We start from the raw sequence: 19,647 nt of genomic DNA on the forward strand, positions 1-19,647 counted from the left end.
CCTAAATGAGCTCCAGAGACGGGCGCGAGCAGCAGCTATCAGCGCGGACCCCAGAGATGGGCATGAGACGCTAAGGCTGCTGCTGCTGCCACCACCAAGAAACCTGTGTGCGAGCACAGGTCACTATCCACATCCCCCCTCCCGGGAGCCTGTGCAGTCCGCCACTGCCAGGGTCCCGTGATGCAGGGACAACTTCCCCGGGAGAACGCACGGCACGCCTCAGGCTGCTGCAACGTCACGCTGGCTTCTGCTGCCACAGGCTCATCCTGCACTCCGTACCCCTAACTCCCCTGGCCTGAGTGAACCAGAGCCCCCGAATCAGCTGCTCCCTTAACCCCGTCCTGTCTGAGCGAAGAACAGACCCCTTCAGACAAACTACACGCAGAGGCGGGGCCAAATCCAAAGCTGAACCCCATAAGCTGTGCAAACAAAGAAGAAAAGGGGAAGTTTCTCCCAGCAGCCTCAGGAGCAGCAGATTAAATCTCCACAATAAACCTGATGTACCCTGCATCTGTGGAATACCTGAAGAGATAATGAATCATCACAAATTGAGGAGCCGTGTGGATGACAGGCTCTTGGTGCTCCAACCAGGTATCAGGGCTGTGCCTCAGAGGTGGAAGAGCCAAGTTCAGGAAATTGGTCCACAAGACACCTCCCAGCTCCAAAAAATATCAAATGGCAAAAATCTCCCAGAGATCTCCATCTCAACGCCAAGACCCAGCTCCACTCAATGACCAGCAAGCTACAGTGCTGGACAACGTATTCCAAACAACTAGCAAGACAGGAACACAACCCCACCCATTAGCAGAGAGGCTGCCTAAAATCATAATAAGGCCACAGACACCCTAAACACATAACCAGACATGGACCAGCCCACCAGAAAGACAAGATCCAGCCTCATCCACTAGAACAGAGGCATTAGTCCCCTCCACGAGGAAGCCTACACAATCCACTGAACCAACCTTAGCCACTGGGGGCAGACACCAAAAACAACGGGAACTACAAACCTGCAGCCTGCGAAAAGGAGACCCCAAACACAGTAAGTGAAGCAAAATGAGAAGACAGAGAAACACACAGCAGATGAAGGAGCAAGGTAAAAACCCACCAGACCAAACAAATGAAGATGAAATAGGCAGTCTACCTGAAAAAGAATTCAGAATAATGATAGTAAAGATGATCCAAAATCTTGGAAATAGAATGGAGAAAATACAAGAAACGTTTAACAAGGAGCTAGAACAACTAAAAAGCACACAAACAGTAATGAACAACACAATAAATGAAATTAAAAATTCTCTAGAAGGGATCAAGAGCAGAAAAACTGAGGCAGAAGAACGGATAAGTGACCTGGAAGATAAAATAGTGGAAATAACTATTGCAGAGCAGAATAAAGAAAAAATAATGAAAAGAATTGAGGACACTCTCAGAGACCCATGGGACAACATTAAATGCACCAACATTCGAATTATAGGGGTCCCAGAAAAGAAGAGAAAAATAAAGGGACTGATAAAATATTTGAAGAGATTATAGTGGAAAACTTCCCTAATATGGGAAAGGAAATAGTTAATCAAGTCCTGGAAGCACAGAGAGTCCCATACAGGATAAATCCAAGGAGAAACACTCCAAGACGCATATTAATCAAACTATCAAAAAGTAAATACAAAGAAGAAATATTAAAAGCAGCAAGGGAAAAACAACAAATAACACACAAGGGAATCCCCATAAGGTTAACAGCTGATCTTTCAGCAGAAACTCTTCAAGTCAGAAGGGAGTGGCAGGACAGATTTAAAGTGATGAAGGGGAAAAACGTACAACCAAGATTATTTTACCCAGCAAGGATCTCATTCAGATTTGACAGAGAAATTAAATCCTTTACAGACAAGCAAAAGCTAAGAGAGTTCAGCACCACCAAACCAGCTTTACAACAAATGCTAAGGGAACTTCTCTAGGCAAGAAACACAAGAGAAGGAAAAGACCTACAATAACAAACCCAAAACAATTAAGAAAATGGTAATAGGAACATACACATCGATAATTACCTTAAATGTAAATGGATTAAATGCTCCAAACAAAATACATAGACTGGCTGAATGGATACAAAAACAAGACCCATATATATGCTGTCTACAAGAGGCCCACTTCAGACCTAGGGACACATACAGATGAAAGTGAGGGGATGGAAAAAGATATTCCATGCAAATGGAAATCAAAAGAATGCTGGAGTAGCAACTCTCATATCAGACAAAATAGACTTGAAAACAAAGAGTATTACAAGAGACAAAGAAGGACACTACATAATGAATAAGGGATCAATCCAAGAAGAAGATATAACAATTGTAAATATATATGCACCCAACATAGGAGCACCTCAATACATAAAGCAAATACTAACAGCCATAAAAGGGGAAATTGAGAGTAACACAATCATAGTAGGGGACTCTAACACCCCACTTTCACCAATGGACAGATCATCCAAAATGAAAATAAATAAGGAAACACAAGCTTTAAATGATACATTAAACAAGATGGACTTAATTGATATTTATAGGATATTCCATCCAAAAACAACAGAATACACTTTCTTCTCAAGTGCTCATGGAACATTCTCCAGGATAGATCATATCTCGGGCCAGAAATCAAACCTTTGTAAATTTAAGAAAATTGAAATCATATCAAGTATCTTTTCCGACCACAACACTATGAGACTAGGTATCAATTACAGAAAAAAATCTGTAAAAAATACAAACACATGGAGGCTAAACAATACGCTACTTAATAACCAAGAGATCACTGAAGAAATCAAAGAGGAAATTAAAAAAATACCTAGAAACAAATGACAATGAAAACACGACGACCCAAAACCTATGGGATGCAGCAAAAGCAGTTCTAAGAGGGAAGTTTATAGCAATATAATCCTACCTTAAGAAACAAGAAACATCTCAAATAAACAACCTAACCTTACACCTAAAGCAATTAGAGAAAGGAGAACAAAAAAACCCCCAAAGTTAGCAGAAGGAAAGAAATCATAAACATCATATCAGAAATAAATGAAAAAGAAATGAAGGAAGGAATAGCAAAGATCAATAAAACTAAAAGCTGGTCTTTGAGAAGATAAACAAAATTGATAAACCATTAGCCAGACTCATCAAGAAAAAGAGGGAGAAGACTCAAATCAATAAAATTAGAAATGAAAAAGGAGAAATAACAACTGACACTGCCGAAATAAAAAAGATCATGAGAGACTACTACAAGCAACTATATGCCAATAAAATGGACAACCTGGAAGAAATGGACAAAATCTTAGAAATGCACAGCTTTCCGAGGCTGGACCAGAAAGAAATAGAAAATATGAACAGACCAGTCACAAGCACTGAAATTGAAACTGTGATTAAAAATCTTCAAATAAACAAAAGCCCAGGACCAGATGGCTTCACAGGTGAATTCTATCAAACCTTTAGAGAAGAGCTAACACGCATCCTTCTCAAACTCTTCCAAACATAGCAGAGGGAGGAACACTCCCAAACTCATTCTACGATACCACCATCACCCTGATACCAAAACCAGACAAAGATGTCACAAAGAAAAAAAACTACAGGCCTATATCACTGATGAACATAGATGCAAAAATCCTCAACAAAATACTAGCAAACAAAATCCAACAGCACATTAAAAGGATCATACACCATGATCAAGGGGGGTTTATCCCAGGAATGCAAGGATTCTTCAATATACGTAAATCAATCAATGTGATACAACATATTAACAAATTGAAGGAGAAAAACCATATGATCATCTCAATACATGCAGAGAAAGCTTCTGACAAAATTCAAAACCCATTTATGGTAAAAACCCTCCAGAAAGTAGGTATAGAGGGAACTTTCCTCAGCATAATTAAGGCCATATATGTCAAACCCACAGCCAACATCATTCTCAATGTTGAAAAACTGAAACCATTTCCACTAAGATCAGGAACAAGACAAGGTGGCGCACTCTCACCACTATTATTCAACATAGTTTTGGAAGTTTTAGCCACCACAATCAGAGAAGAAAAAGAAATAAAAGGAATCCAAATTGGAAATGAAGAAGTAAAGCTGTCACTATTTGCAGATGACATGATACTATACATAGAGAATCCTAAAGATGCTACCAGAAAACTCCTAGAGCTAATCAATGAATTTGGTAAAGTAGCAGGATACAAAATTAATGCACAGAAATCTCTTGCATTTCTATACACTAATGACGAAAAATCTGAAAGTGAAATTAAGAAAACACTCCCGTTTACCATTGCAACAAAAAGAATAAAATATCTAGGAATAAACCTACCTAAGGAGACAAAAGACCTGTATGCAGAAAATTATAAGACACTGATGAAAGAAATTAAAGATGATACAAACAGATGGAGAGATATACCATGTTCTTGGATTGGAAGAATCAACATTGTGAAAATGACTCTACTACCCAAAGCAATCTACAGATTCAATGCAATCCCTATCGAACTACCAATGGCACTTTTCACAGAACTAGAACAAAAAATTTCACAATTTGTATGGAAACACAGAAGACCCCAAATAACTAAAGCAGCCTTGAGAAAGAAAAACGGAGCTGGGGGAATCAGGCTCCCTGACTTCATACTATACTACAAAGCTACAGTAATCAAGACAGTATGGTACTGGCACAAAAACAGAATCATAGATCAATGGAACAGGATAGAAATCCCAGAGCTAAACCCACGCACATATGGTCACCTTATTTTTGATAAAGGAGGCAAGCATATACAGTGGAGAAAAGACAGCCTCTTCAATAAGTGGTGCTGGGAAAACTGGACAGCTACATGTAAAAGAATGAAATTAGAACACTCCCTAACACCATACACAAAAATAAACCCAAAATGGATTAACAATCTAAATGTAAGGCCAGACACTATCAAACTCATAGAGGAAAACATAGGCAGAACACTCTATGACATAAATTACAGCAAGATCCTTTTTGACCCACCTCCTAGAGTAATGGAAATAAAAACAAAAATAAACAAATGAGACCTAATGAAACTTCAAAGCTTTTGTACAGCAAAGGAAACCATAAACAAGACAAAAAGACAACTCTCAGAATGCGCGAAAATAGCCACAGCAATCAGAGAAGAAAAAGAAGCAACTGACAAAGGATTAATCTCTAAAATTTACAAGCAGCTCATGCAGCTCAATATCAAAAAAACAAACAACCCCATCCAAAAAAGGGCGGAAGACCTAAAAAGACATTTCTCCAAAGAAGATATACAGATTGCCAACAAACACATGAAAGAATGCTCAGCATCATTAATCATTAGAGAAATGCAAATCAAAATTACAATGAGAATCATCTCACACCGGTCAGAATGGCCATCATCAAAAAATCTACAAGCAACAAATGCTGGAGAGGGTGTAGAGAAAAGGGAACCCTCCTGCACTGTTGGTGGGAATGTAAATTGATACAGCCTCTATGGAGAACAGTATAGAAGTTCCTTAAGAAAATAAAAACAGAACTACCATACGACCCAGCAATCCCACTACTGGGCATATACCCTGAGAAAACCATAATTCAAAAAGGGTCATGTACCACAGTGTTCATTGCATCTCTATTTACAATAGCCAGGACATGGAAGCAACCTAAGTGTCCATCAACAGATCAATGGATAAAGAAGATGTGGCACACATATACAATGGAATATTACTCAGCCATAAAAAGGAATGAAATTGAATTATTTGTAGTGATGTGGATGGACCTAGAGTCTGTCATACAGAGTGAAGTAAGTCAGAAAGAGAAAAACAAATACTGTATGCTAACACATATATATGGAATCTAAAAAACAAAAACAATAAATGGTCATGAAGAACCTAGGGGCAAGACGGGAATAAGGATGCAGTCCTACTAGAGAATGGACTTGAGGATACGGGGAGGGGGAAGGGTAAGCTGGGACAAAGTGAGAGAGTGGCATGGACATATATACACTACCAAATGTAAAATAGATATCTAGTTGGAAGCAGCCGCATAGCACAGGGAGATCAGCTCGGTTCTTTGTGACCACCTAGAAGGGTGTGATAGGGTGGGAGGGAGGGAGATGCAAGAGGGAAGAGATATAGGGATATATGTATATGTATAACTGATTCACTTTTTTATAAAGCAGAAACTAACACACCATTGTAAAGCAACTATACTCAAAGATGTTAAAAAAAAAAAGAAGCAGGGCTTCCCTGGTGGCACAGCGGTTGAGAGTCTGCCTGCCGATGCAGGCGACACAGGTTCCAGCCCTGGTCTGGGAAGATCCCACATGCCGCGGAGCAACTGGGCCCGTGAGCCGCAACTACTGAGCCCGCGCGTCTGGAGCCTGTGCTCCGCAACAAGAGAGGCCGCGATAGTGAGAGGCCCGCGCACCGCGATGAAGAGTGGCCTCGGCTCGCCGCAGCTGGAGAAAGCCCTCGCGCAGAAACGGAGACCCAACACAGCCAAAAATAAATAAATAAAAAATAAATAAATAATTAATTAATTTAAAAAAAAAAAAAAGAAGCAATGTGCAGGGTGAATTAGAGTAGAGACAGGCATGTACTATCAAAAACCCATTTGTTAGCTCCCTTTGTAGGATGTGATGATAGGCATGTAGAATGACTATTGAAAACAAGAGAGAGAACGAGAACAATGGGTCATAACAGAAGGTCAAGTTATGTCTCATTTAACCAGTTAGAACTCTTGGTATCATACGTGACTTTTATGAAAAAACATGTCTGTCAGTTATAAACACATTTTTAACATTAACTGGTTATTTAACCTATAGGCTTAAAATGTAGTGGATTCCCAGAGTTGAATCAGTGAATGCTTCTGAAAAGAAATTAAGAACGTGCCACAGGGGGAGGGAGTAGGGTAAGCTGGGTCGAAGTGAGAGAGTAGCACTGACATATATACACTACCAAATGTAAAACAGATAGCTAGTTGGAAGCAGCTGCATAGCACAGGGAGATCAGCTCGGTGCTTTGTGACCACCTAGAGGGGTGCATTAGGGAGGGTGGGAGGGAGATGTAGGAGGGAGGGGACATGAGGATATATGTATACATATAGCTGATTCACTTTGTTATACAGCAGAAACTAACGCAACATTGTAAAGCAATTATACTCCAATAAAGATGTTAAAAAAATTTTTTTTAATTTAAAAAAAAATAAAAAAAGAAAAGAAACAACCGAATAAAAAGTGGGCAAAATATTTTAACAGATACTTTACCAAATAATATATACAGTTGGCTAATAGAAACATAAAAATATGTTCAACATCATCAGTTATTAGGGAAACGTAAATCAAAATCACAACATAATACCATAACAATCTATTAGAATGGCTAAAATTAAAAAGTCTGGACATATGAAATATTGGTTCAACTGGGACTTTCACATATTGCTGGTGTGAATATAAAATTGCACAATCACTTTGGAAAACAGTTTGGTAGTTTCTTAAAAATTAAGCATACATCTATCATGATCCAGCCATTCCCCTCTTAGGGGTTTACCCAAGCGGAAAGGAAGAATATGTCTACATACAGACTCTACACAAATGTTCATAGGAGCTTTATTTGTAGTAGCCTCAAACTTGAAACAACCCGAATGTTCGTCAAAAGGTGAATGGATAAACAAATTTTGCTATATTCACAAAATGGAATACTACTCATCAACAAAATGAATAAACTACTGATACCATAATATCAATATATACCACATATATACATACTGAAATATACTATTCATACCTAATATGAATAATCTCATAATAATTTTGATAAGTGCAAGAAGCCAGAAAACTAAGAGTATCTAGTTTATTATTCCATTTCTATAAAATTCCAAAGAATGCAATCTAATCTATAGTGACAGGAAGAAAATGAGTGGTTGCTTGAGGGGGGTGGAAGAGAGGGCTTATTAGTGCTATAAGTAGAGTCTTAGGGGTGATGGATATGCTCACTGTTTTGCTTGTGTTATTGGTTTCACGTGAGTATAGATATCAGAACTAACCAAATTGTACACATAAAAATATGCAGTTTATATTTTATCATTTATACATCAATAAAGCTTTTAAAATGCATCGGGCCTTTTTCTTCAAATAAACTCTATTTGGAAGCCCAATAAATAAAACCAAAAACAGGGCAGAAGCCTCTTACCATCTTATTTCTGAAGAGATCCAAGGAACTCTCATTTGAAAACCTCTAATATAGAACATCTGACTTCCAGAAATATATTTGGCTGTATAGATAGATATATGATATTTTACTTTAGCTCAAAGCCTCCTGCCCAGAAGTCTTGCGTTGCCAGTAGTCTTACGTACACTTACAGTGAAATCTGAACCATTTAGAAATTATCTGAAAATGAGCTATTTTGGATACCTGCGTGTTGGGCATATTCCTTTAAACATTATTTTTAAAAGATAATTTTAGCACTGTTTTTCATAATATGTGACCCACTTTTCCATCACCTTAAAGAGAGTAAATATGCCCTTTTATTTAGTCTACCTTTTATTAATGGTTCAGGGCCATCATTATGAGCATCAAGCTTTCATTATGCTCAGGACTTCATTAAATGTGCTTCCATATTTTCTCCAGTAATAAGCGACTTAAGACAAGAGCATTTTTTTTTCCTTTTTGTGGGAAGAAAAGGTGATTACATCTGCCACTTCTATATTTCTGTCTTCTGTGGTATCATATGTCACTTTTGCAGAGTGTGACTTCCTGGTTCAACATCCCTTCCTTCATTCTAATATATAGACTCTAATTGGTAAACCATATAACCAAGATTGTTAGAATTGTATAGACAGGGGCTATGAATAGAGGACTGGGAAGTTTTCCTTTAAGTAAAATACATGAGTTTTTGTGCATGGGCTATTTTCACTGAATGAAACAATTCATTTTTTATCCTCTGGTTTTCAGCTCTGTAATGGACAATTTGATTTGCTGCAGAATTCATTTCCAAACAGGTGAGATATTATTTTGTTACATGTACAAAGACGTGCAATAGAGAGGCTAATTTTATACACTTTCACCACCAGAGTCCCTACTGAAAATATTTATTACTTCAACTATCAGTAAAAGTCAGGAACATTTTTGGGGATCTGACAATTTGAAAGTACCATTCTGAGAATATATGTCTGATGAATTTCTTGGTCTTGTTAGTTGTCAAACTAACAGGTAGTGTGCTGTTAGTTGCTCTCTTGGTCAGTAATTTATTTTATGTCTCTCCTTTGATATTAAGTATAAGCTATCAGAAGAGATGTACAAAACATGAATGATTCTTAAAGTTTCAAAATAGATTAATAACCTCTTCTTCAAATTTCCTTTTGCAAAATAAGTCTGACCTTGTTTTTTTTTAAAAGTCACATTTTTGTTCCTCAATTCTAAAGGAAGCTTCAGAAAGCACTGACAATAGAAACAGTGGCTGAATTCAGCAACTCATTTGGTAAAATGCCATTTCTCTATATTGAGGAACAGAGTAAGCTTATTTTCGAGAATAGTTGGAAAATATTCTGGGCCAGTAAGTGTATTATAAATAAGAACCATAGTTATCAATTTAGTTGTTCTAATTTCCCACCACAATATACTACCAGAAGTCTTGGTTGAGTGCCGAAAGGCCTCACAGATTAGTGTTTATCTTGATAAATTCACTGTGGTTCAGGGTTTGGTCATCAGGAATTTGATTTTCTTAGCACATCAAAAGTAATTGTTTTGGGCTTCCCTGGTGGCACAGTGGTTAAGAATCCACCTGCCAATATAGGGGACACGGGTTCGAACCCTGGTCCTGGAAGATCCCACATGCCGCGGAACTACTAAGCCTGTGAGCCACAACTACTGAGCCTGCTCTCTAGAGCTCGCAAGCCACAACTACTGAGCCAGCATGCTACAACTAATGAAGCCTGCGTGCCCAGAGCCCATGCTCCACAACAAGAGAAGCCACCGCAATGAGAAGCCCGCGCACCGCAACGAAGAGTAGCCCCTGCTCGCCGCAACTAGAGAAAGCCCGTGCGCAGCAACAAAAGACCCAATGCAGCCAAAAATAAATAAATAAATAGGGGCTTCCCAGGTGGCGCAGTGGTTGAGAATCTGCCTGCCAATGCAGAGGACACGGGTTCAAGCCCTGGTCTGGGAAGATCTCAGATGCCGTGGAGCAACTAGGCCCGTGAGCCACAACTACTGAGCCTGAGCGTCTGGAGCCTGTGCCCCGCAACAAGAGAGGCCACGATAGTGAGAAGCCCACGCACCACAATGAAGAGTGGCCCCCACTTGCCGCAACTAGAGAAAGCCCTCGCACAGAAACGAAGACCCAACACAGCCAAAAATAAATAATAAATAAATAATAAATAAAAATTTTTAAAAAAGGGCCACAGTATGTGGCTTGCTGTCTAATAGAGTATGGATGAGGAACATAAGGAGAAATCTTAAAAAAAAATAAATAAATAAAATAAATAAATAAATAAATAATTTGTTTTTTCAGTAATTGTTTCTTTTGTGAGAGTGAGGAAGGGAGGAAGCTTGGATTAACATTAGTCAAGGTAGCAAAGATGGATATATAAAACAAAATGTCTATTTATTCTGAGAAATAAAAATATCAAGAAGGCTAGAATGCTTGTTTCTCCAGATCTAGAGAATCTCTCCCTGTAATCAAGACAAATAGTCAGATTAAAAATGTTTTGGTTGTGGAATCAGAATAGTGCCACATAAAACACTCTTCCCTGGACAATATTTAGGTAGACACTGCCCACATCTGGCTCTTTGGGCTTCACAAATTCTGTAATTTTGGCTGACTCTTCTGTTCACCCATACAGTTCATTAAGTTTTCAAACAAGATAAAATTCAGCTGATTATGTACCCATTTAATTTAATTAAAATTACACTCCTGCCTTGCCTCCTTGGGTCATCTTGATTGGACTTTTTGTGTCTCTAAACTTTTCTGAATCACCAATTTACACATAATTCCCTATTTATTTTCTAAGGTGTTTATTCACACAATATTAGTGAATTTTACTGAATTACATTTCAGAAGACTATCTTATTTTCTTATTTTCCTTATCTCTAGTTCTTAGGGTCAATTCATAATCACCACTAATATTAAAAATGAAAAGCATATGGTGCCCTCCCCACAAATCTATAATACCTATACATTTCGTCTGCCTAATTTTAAGAGTTTGGCTTAATATTTTTACTAACTATATGATACCTTTAAAATCAGTTCATATTGAAGATTTACCTGAAAATATTATTAGTTTGTCAACATATATCAATGACACACTGTGGACAATGCATGCTATTAATTTTTGAAAGTTACAAAGTACATTGATCATATAATATACAGGAAAACTCAATATATCACTATTTGTTATAGAGAAGATTTTTGTATAGGACATATCTTTCTTGGGCTCTATTCAATAAAATATAGTTACTTAAATGTCCAAGTGACTTATTCTAAGGAAGTCTTCCTTATTATGAATAGTTTCCAGCGTGTACTCCGAAGACAAAATACCAAGGTACCTCAATGTATTGTCATGATGATCATTCCATAATTATCAACTATCAATTATCAAAATCCATGTTTGATTTTTACACATATTAGTTTATTTATATCCTATCTAATATGCCTCTGGAAAGCCTTTATTCTCTGTTAGTTGGTGTGTGTTTCAGGGAAGGTAAGCTAATTTTAGTATAACCCTAAGGAAATAGATTCTCAGAATATCCATTTGAAGGGAACTTAGAGTACTTGAGTCCTTGATAATTACTCTATACAGTATGCACAAATCACCTTTATATCACTGTCTTTTGAGTAGTCACTCAGTATTTGCTAACATTTTTGGTGATGAGAAATTTATTCCCTCATAAAGCAACCCATTCCACATATTTAATTGGCAAAGGTTTTACTTCTGTTTGGCTAAAATATATCTTTGTAAATTTCATTTGTTGGTTCCAATTCTGTAGTCTAGAGCAAAATAGAAATAAAACCCAATAAATTGTTTAATCCTAGAAATTAAGAATGTAAAACTTTGGAAAAATGAATAATAAAAAATAAACCCAATTAGAAAACCAATAAAAGTTGCTTGCAGTTATCTGATGTTTTAGATAATCAAAGCCAATGATATATTTAGAAAACGAAAGAATAATAGATATACTGTTGACTCTTGATCAATGTGGGGGTTAATCTGTGTATAAGTTATAGTTGATCCTCCATATCTGATGTTCCTTCACATCCACAGATTCAACAAACCATGCACCGTGTAGTACTGTAGTATTTACTATTGAAAAATATCCGTGTGTAAGTGGACCCATGCAGTTCAGACCTGTGTTGTTCAAAAGTCAACTGTATACAAAAAAGTAGTGATAGAAATATATATGTGACAGTAGCAATCATATGGAGAAATATACACCCATGGTAAATGATTTACATAGGAAGAAGGATGAAGATTGGGCTCCCTCAAGGTGGTTGGAGAGGGTGAAACCAGGTAAAACTATCATATATATATATATATTTTTAACAGCTCTTAAATGTTATATATATATATATAACATTTAAGAGCTGTTAAAAATCTTAGCTATTATCTAATATCCAATGATTTTATTTAATAAGTGAAGATACTCTGGACTATTGTTGACTATTGTTTAGAGAAGTCATATTTCTAGACTCACTCAGTGGGTCAGCAGAAACAGCAAAGTGGAAATTATGCTTGGAAACAACCTAATCAACCTAGCAATATACTATTTAGATTTGCTAAAGTGCTACCAAAGTCTTCAAGTTAACCAAATGGAGAGATTTCCTTATGTGGTCTCGTATATTTTTTTCCCCTCAAATCTTATCAATTCTATAGAATTTCTACACAAAAGTGAAGAAACATGGATCAAATAGGATTTTCTTCCAGGGGCTGACCTTGTGCCTTTTCACAAGCTAAGTTAAATAGATAAAAATGTTAATTTTTCTTTTGCAGATAAAGTGTTTGTCACAGCAGTTTCCAGGAGAAATAATGTGATTTGACTGCAGAAAAACTCATTCTGATCAGTCAGACTATATCTTTTAACACATCAGGACTGAGCTTCAATGAGTACATAGGAATTCTGTTTCCTGCAGACTCCTTTTTGTTCCCCAGAGAAAAGATTTTACTTAGTATTCATTCTAATTTTCCATTATGTAAACATTAATGGTTTGTTTTTACTTTCTTTTCCTAATGCTGATAAGTAATTCAAATAGAAAGTTATTTATTGCATGTGTGGAAGAAAATATAAATAAAATGTCAGGAAGCTTGTAATTTTTACAAATACCACCTTGTAAGGCAAATCTTGTCCTTAAACCTCAACAGTTCATTGATTTTAAAAGTACTTTCTAGTTCCCTTCAGGTTAGGCATATTGAAAATGGTCTATTATTTTTTTCTTGAAAGAATTTATTTTTCTCTCATCGCCTCTTTTTTTAAATATATTTTTAAATTAATTAATTTAGTTATGTTTGTCTGCGTTGGGTCTTCGTTGCTGTGTGCGGGCTTTCCCTAGTTGCAGTGAGTGGGGGCTATTCTTCTTTGTGGTGCACGTGCTTCTCATTGCAGTGGCTCCTCTTGTTGCAGAGCACAGCTCTAGGTGTGCAGGCTTCAATAGTTGTGGCTCACGGGCTTAGTAGTTGTGGTTCACAGGTGCTAGAGCACAGGCTCAGTAGTTGTGGTGCACGGGCCCAGTTGCTCCACGGCATGTGGTATCCTCCTGGACCAGGGATTCAACCCGTGTCCCCCACAATGGCAGGCTGATTCTTAAACACTGCGCCACCAGGGAAGTCCCTCATCTCCTCTTAAAGAGTGTCTTCTAATAGAAACTTTCACAAAAATGTGACTATTGTAGCCTGGTATATATAATTTTGTGTTTAACTTTTAGACCTTCTATTAATTAGATTAAAAGGCAAAGTCTATTAGCTATATTTTCTTAGGCTCGATTTCCATAGTCATAAATGTTGACATTGTAGCTATTTAAAAGCTCTGTAAAGAATAATGAGGGTACAGTAAATCTAAAAGATATTTCCATAAAAAGTAGAATAAAATCAAACATAACAGTCCAGAAGTCACCAGGCTCTAGCATTCAATGTGGGCTCTTGCTCAGGGAAAATGAGGGACTTTTAAGAAGACAACTAATGAAACTATTCTTAGTTTTTTGTTCTTTCCATTTTTATGACATACATTAAAAGTCTAACTCACAGAAGCCATGGATACTATTCCTTAAGGAAAAGGTAGTTGGAGATTGGTTCAAGATGGCGGAGTAGAAGGACATGCTCTCACTCCCTCTTTTGAGAACACCAGAATCACAACTAACTGCTGAACAATCATTGACAGGAAGACACTGGAACTCACCAAAAAAGATACCACACATACAAAGACAAAGGAGAAGCTGCAATGAGATGGTAAGATGGGCACTATCACAATAAAATCAAATCCCATAACTGCTGGGTGGGTGACTCACAAACTGGAGAACACTTATACCACAGAAGCCTACACACTGGAGTGGAGGTTCTGAGCCCCATCTCAGGCTTCCCAACCTGGGGGTCTGGCAATGGGAGGAGGAATACCTAGAGAATCAGACTTTGAAGCCTAGTGGGATTTGATTGCAGGACTTCGGCAGGACTGGGGGAAACAGAGACTCCACTCTTGGAGAGCACACACAAACTAGTTTGTGCATCGGGACCAAGGGGAAAGAGCAATGACACCATACGAGACTGAACCAGATCTACCTGCTAGTGTTGGAGGGTCTACTGCAGAGGAGGGGGGCAGCTGTGGCTCACCAAGGGACAAGGACACTGGCAGCAGAAGCTCTGGGAAGTACTCCCTGGCGTGAGCCCTCACAAAGTCCACCATTAGTCCCACCAAAGAGCCGAGTAGGCTCCAGTGTTGGGTTACCTCAGGCCAAACAACTAACAGGGAGGGAACACAGCCACACCCATCAGCAGACAAGAGGATTAAAGTTTTACTGAGCTCTGCCCACCAGAGAAACAGCCAGCTCTACCCACCACCAGTCCCTCCTATCAGGAAACTTCCACAAGCCCCTTAGGTAGTTTCATCCACCAGAGGGCAGAGAGCAGAAGCAAGAAGAACAGCCTGTGGAACAAAAACCACATTCACAGAAAGATAGACAAGATGAAAAGGCAGAGGGCTATGTACCAGATGAAGGAACAAGATAAAACCCCAGAAAAACAACTAAATGGAATGGAGATAGGCAATCTTCCAGAAAAAGAATTCAGAACAATGATAGTGAAGATGATCCAGGACATCGGAAAAAGAATGGTGGTAAAGATCGAGAAGATGCAAGAAATGTTTAACAAAGACCTAGAATTAAAGAACAAACAAACAGAGGTGAACAATACAATAACTGAAATGAAAACTACTCTAGAAGGAATTAATAGCAGAATAACTGAGGCAGAAGAACGGATAAATGACCTGGAAGACAGAATGGTGGAATTCACTGCTGTGGAACAGAATAAAGAAAAAAGAATGAAAAGAAATGAAGACAGCCTAAGAGACCTCTGGGACAACATTAAACACAACAACATTCGCATTATAGGGGCCCCAGAAGGAGAAGAGAGAGAGAAAGGACCAGAGAAAATATTTGAAGAGACTATAGTCGAAAATTTCCCTAACATGGGAAAGGAAATAGCCACCAAAGTCCAGGAAGTGCAGAGAGTCCCATACAGGATAAACCCAACGAGAAACATGCCAAGACACATAGTAATCAAATTGGCAAAAATTAAAGACAAAGAAAAATTATTGAAAGCAACAAGGGAAAAATGACAAATAATATACAAGGGAACTCCCATAAGGTTAAGAGCTGATTTCTCAGCAGAAACTCTACAGGCCAGAAGGGAGTGGCATGATATACGTAAAGTGATGAAAGGGAGGAACATATAACGAAGATTACTCTACCCGGCAAGGATCTCATTCAGATTTGATGGAGAAATCAAAACCATTACAGACAAGCAAAAGCTAAGAGAATTAAGCACCACCAAACCAGCTCTACAACAAATGCTAAAGGAACTTATCAAAGTGGGAAACACAAGAGAAGAAAAGGACCTACAAAAACAAACCCAAAACAATTAAGAAAATGGTAACAGGAACATACATATCGATAATTAGCTTAAACATGAATGAATTAAATGCTCCAACCAAAAGACACAGGCTTGCTGAATGGATACAAAAACAAGACCCATATATATGCTGTCTACAAGAGACCCACTTCAGACCTAGGGACACATACAGACTGAAAGTGAGTGGACAGAAAAAGATAATCCATGCAAATGGAAATCAAAAGAAAGCTGGAGTAGCAATACTCATATCAGATAAAATAGACTTTACAATAAAGAATGTTACAAGAGACTAGGAAGGACACTACATAATGATCAAGGGATCAATCCAAGAAGAAGATATAACAATTATAGATATATATGCACCCAATATAGGAGCACCACAATACATAAGGCAACTGCTAACAGCTATAAAAGAGGAAATCGACAGTAACACAATAATAGTGGGGGACTTTAAGACCTCACTTACACCAATGGGCAGATCATCGAAACAGACAATTAATAAGGAAAGAAAAGCTTTAAATGCCACAGTAGACCAGATAGATTTAAATAATATTTATAGGACATTCATCCAAAAACAGCAGATTACACGTTTTCTCAAGTGCGCACGGAACATTCTCCAGGATAGATCACATCTTGGGTCACAAATCAAGCCTCGGTAAATTTAAGAAAATTGAAATCATGTCAAGCATCTTTTCTGACCACAACGCTATGAGATTAGAAATGAATTATAGGGAAAAAAACGTAAAAAACACAAACACATGGAGGCTAAACAATACGTTACTAAAAAACCAAGAGATCACTGAAGAAGTCAAAGAGGAAATGAAAAGACACCTAGAGACAAATTACAATGAAAACACGACGACCCAAAACCTATGGGATACAGCAAAAGCAGTTCTAAGAGGGAAGCTTATAGCAATACAAGCCTACCTCAAGAAACAAGAAAAATCTCAAATAAACAATCGAACCTTACACCTAAAGGAACTAAAGAATGAAGAACAAACCAAACCCAAAGTTAGTAGAAGGAAAGAAATCATAAAGATCAGAGCAGAAATAAATGAAATAGAAACAAAACAATAGCAAGGATCAGTAAAACTAAAAGCTGGTTCTTTGAGAAGATAAACAAAATTGATAAACCATTAGCCAGACTCATCAAGAAAAAGAGGCAGAGGACTCAATTCAATAAAATTAGAAATGAAAAATGAGAAGTTACAACAGACACAGCAGTAATACAAAGCATCCTAAGAGACTACTACAAGAAACTCTATGCCAATAAAATGGACAACCTGGAAGAAATGGACAAAATTTTAGAAAGGTATAACCTTCCAAGACTGAACCAGGAGGAAACAGAAAATATGAACAGGACCAATAACAAGCAATGAAATTGAAGCTGTGATTAAAAATCCTCCAGCAAACAAAAGTCCAGGACCAGATGGCTTCACAGCATCATTCTATCAAACATTTAGAGAAGAGCTAACACCCATCCTTCTCAAACTCTTCCAAAAAATTGCAGAGGAAGGAACACTCCCAAACTCATTCTATGAGGCCACCATCACCCTGATACCAAAACCAGACAAAGATACTACAAAAAAAGAAAATTACAGATTAATATCACTCATGGTTATAGATGCAAAACTCCTCAACAAAATATTAGCAAACAGAATCCATCAACACATTAAAAGGATCATACACCATGATCAAGTTGGATTTATCCCAGGGATGCAAGGATTCTTCAATACACGCAAATCAATCAATGTGATACACCATATTAACAAAATTGAAGAAGAAAAACCATATGATCCTCTCAATAGATGCAGAAAAAGCTTTTGACAAAATTCAACACCAATTTACGATAAAAACTCTCCAGAAAGTGGGCATAGAGGGAACCTACCTCAACATCATAAAAGCCATATATGACAAACACACAGGAAACATCATTCTCAATGGTGAAAACCTGAAAGCATTTCCTCTAAGATCAGGAACAAGACAAGGATGTCCACTCTCACCACTATTATTCAACATAGTTTTGGAAGTCCTAGCCATGGCAATCAGAGAAGAAAAATAAATAAAAGGAATACAAATTGGAAAAGAAGAAGTAAAACTGTCACTGTTTGCAGATGACATGATACCATACATAGAGAATCCTAAAGATGCCACCAGAAAACTACTAGAGCTAATCAATCAATTTGGTAAAGTTGCAGGATACAAAATTAATGCACAGAAATCTCTTGCATTCCTATACACTAATGATGAAAAATCTGAAAGAGAAATTAAGGAAACACTCCCATTTACCATTGCAACAAAAAGAATAAAATACCTAGGAGTAAACCTACCTAGTGAGACAAAAGACCTGTATGCAGAAAACTATAAGACACTGATGAAAGAAATTAAAGATGATACAAACAGATGGAGAGATATACCATGTTCTTGGATTGGAAGAATCAATATTGTGAAAATGACTATACTACCCGAAGCAATCTACAGATTCAATGCAATCCCTATCAAATTACCAATGGCATTTTTTACAGAACTAGAATAAAAACTCTTAAAGTTTGTATGGAGACACAAAAGACCCCAAATAGCCAAAGCAGTCTTGAGGGAAACAAATGGAGCTGGAGGAATCAGGCTCCCTGACTTCAGACTATACTACAAAGTGACAGTAATTAAGACAATATGGTACTGGCACAAAAACAGAAATATAGATCAATGGAACAGGATAGAAAGCCCAGAGATAAATCCATACACCTATGGTCAACTAATGTATGACAAAGGAGGCAAGGATATACAGTGGAGAAAAGACAGTCTCTTCAACAAGTGGTGCTGGGAAAACTGGACACCTACATGTAAAAGAATGAAATTAAACACTCCCTAACACCATACACAAAAATAAACTCAAAATGGATTAGAGACCTAAATGTAAGACCGGGCACTATAAAACTCTTAGAGGAAAACATAGGAAGAACACTCTTTGACATAAATCGCAGCAAGATATTTTTTGATCCACCTGCAAGAGTAATGCTAATGAAAACAAAAAAAAAGAAATGGGACCTAATGAAACTTCAAAGCTTTTGCACAGCAAAGGAAACCATAAAGAAGACAAAAAGCCAGCCCTCAGAATGGGAGAAAATATTTGCAAATGAATCATAGGACAAAGGATTAATCTCCAAAATATATAAACAGCTCATGCAGCTCAATATTAAAAAAACAAACACCCCAATCCAAAAATGGGCAGAAGACCTAAATAGACATTTCTCCAAAGAAGACATACAGATGGCCAAGAAGCACATGAAAAGCTGCTCAGCATCACTAATTATTAGAGAAATGCAAATCAAAACTACAATGAGGTATCACCCCACACCAGTTAGAATGGGCATCATCAGAAAATCTACAAACAATAAATGCTGGAGAGGGTGTGGAGAAAAGGGAACCCTCTTGCACTGTTGGTGGGAATATAAATGATACAGCCACTATGGAGAACAGTATGGAGGTTCCTTAAGCACTAAAAATAGAATTACCATATGACCCAGCAATGCCAGTACTGGGCATATACCCAGAGGAAACCA

The 19,647-nt window shown here is 37.6% G+C and overlaps 1 long non-coding RNA gene across 6 annotated transcripts in view; it reads left to right on the plus strand.

Annotated features, from left to right (window-relative positions):
- LOC309620793 overlaps positions 1-19,647 on the plus strand; it is a 959,234-nt gene that overhangs the window by 255,898 nt on the left and 683,689 nt on the right. For 5 of the 6 annotated variants that reach the window (XR_014239625.1, XR_014239626.1, XR_014239627.1 and 2 more), the window contains exon 6: positions 8,931-8,977. The exons of the other annotated variant lie outside the window; for it this stretch is intronic. This is a non-coding gene — a long non-coding RNA (uncharacterized lncRNA). The remainder of the gene's footprint in view (positions 1-8,930; positions 8,978-19,647) is intronic. 6 annotated transcript variants of the gene reach the window in all.

The sequence above is a fragment of the Balaenoptera borealis genome (genome assembly GCF_965194805.1).
Source record: "Balaenoptera borealis genome assembly, chromosome: X".
NCBI lineage: Eukaryota > Metazoa > Chordata > Mammalia > Artiodactyla > Balaenopteridae > Balaenoptera > Balaenoptera borealis.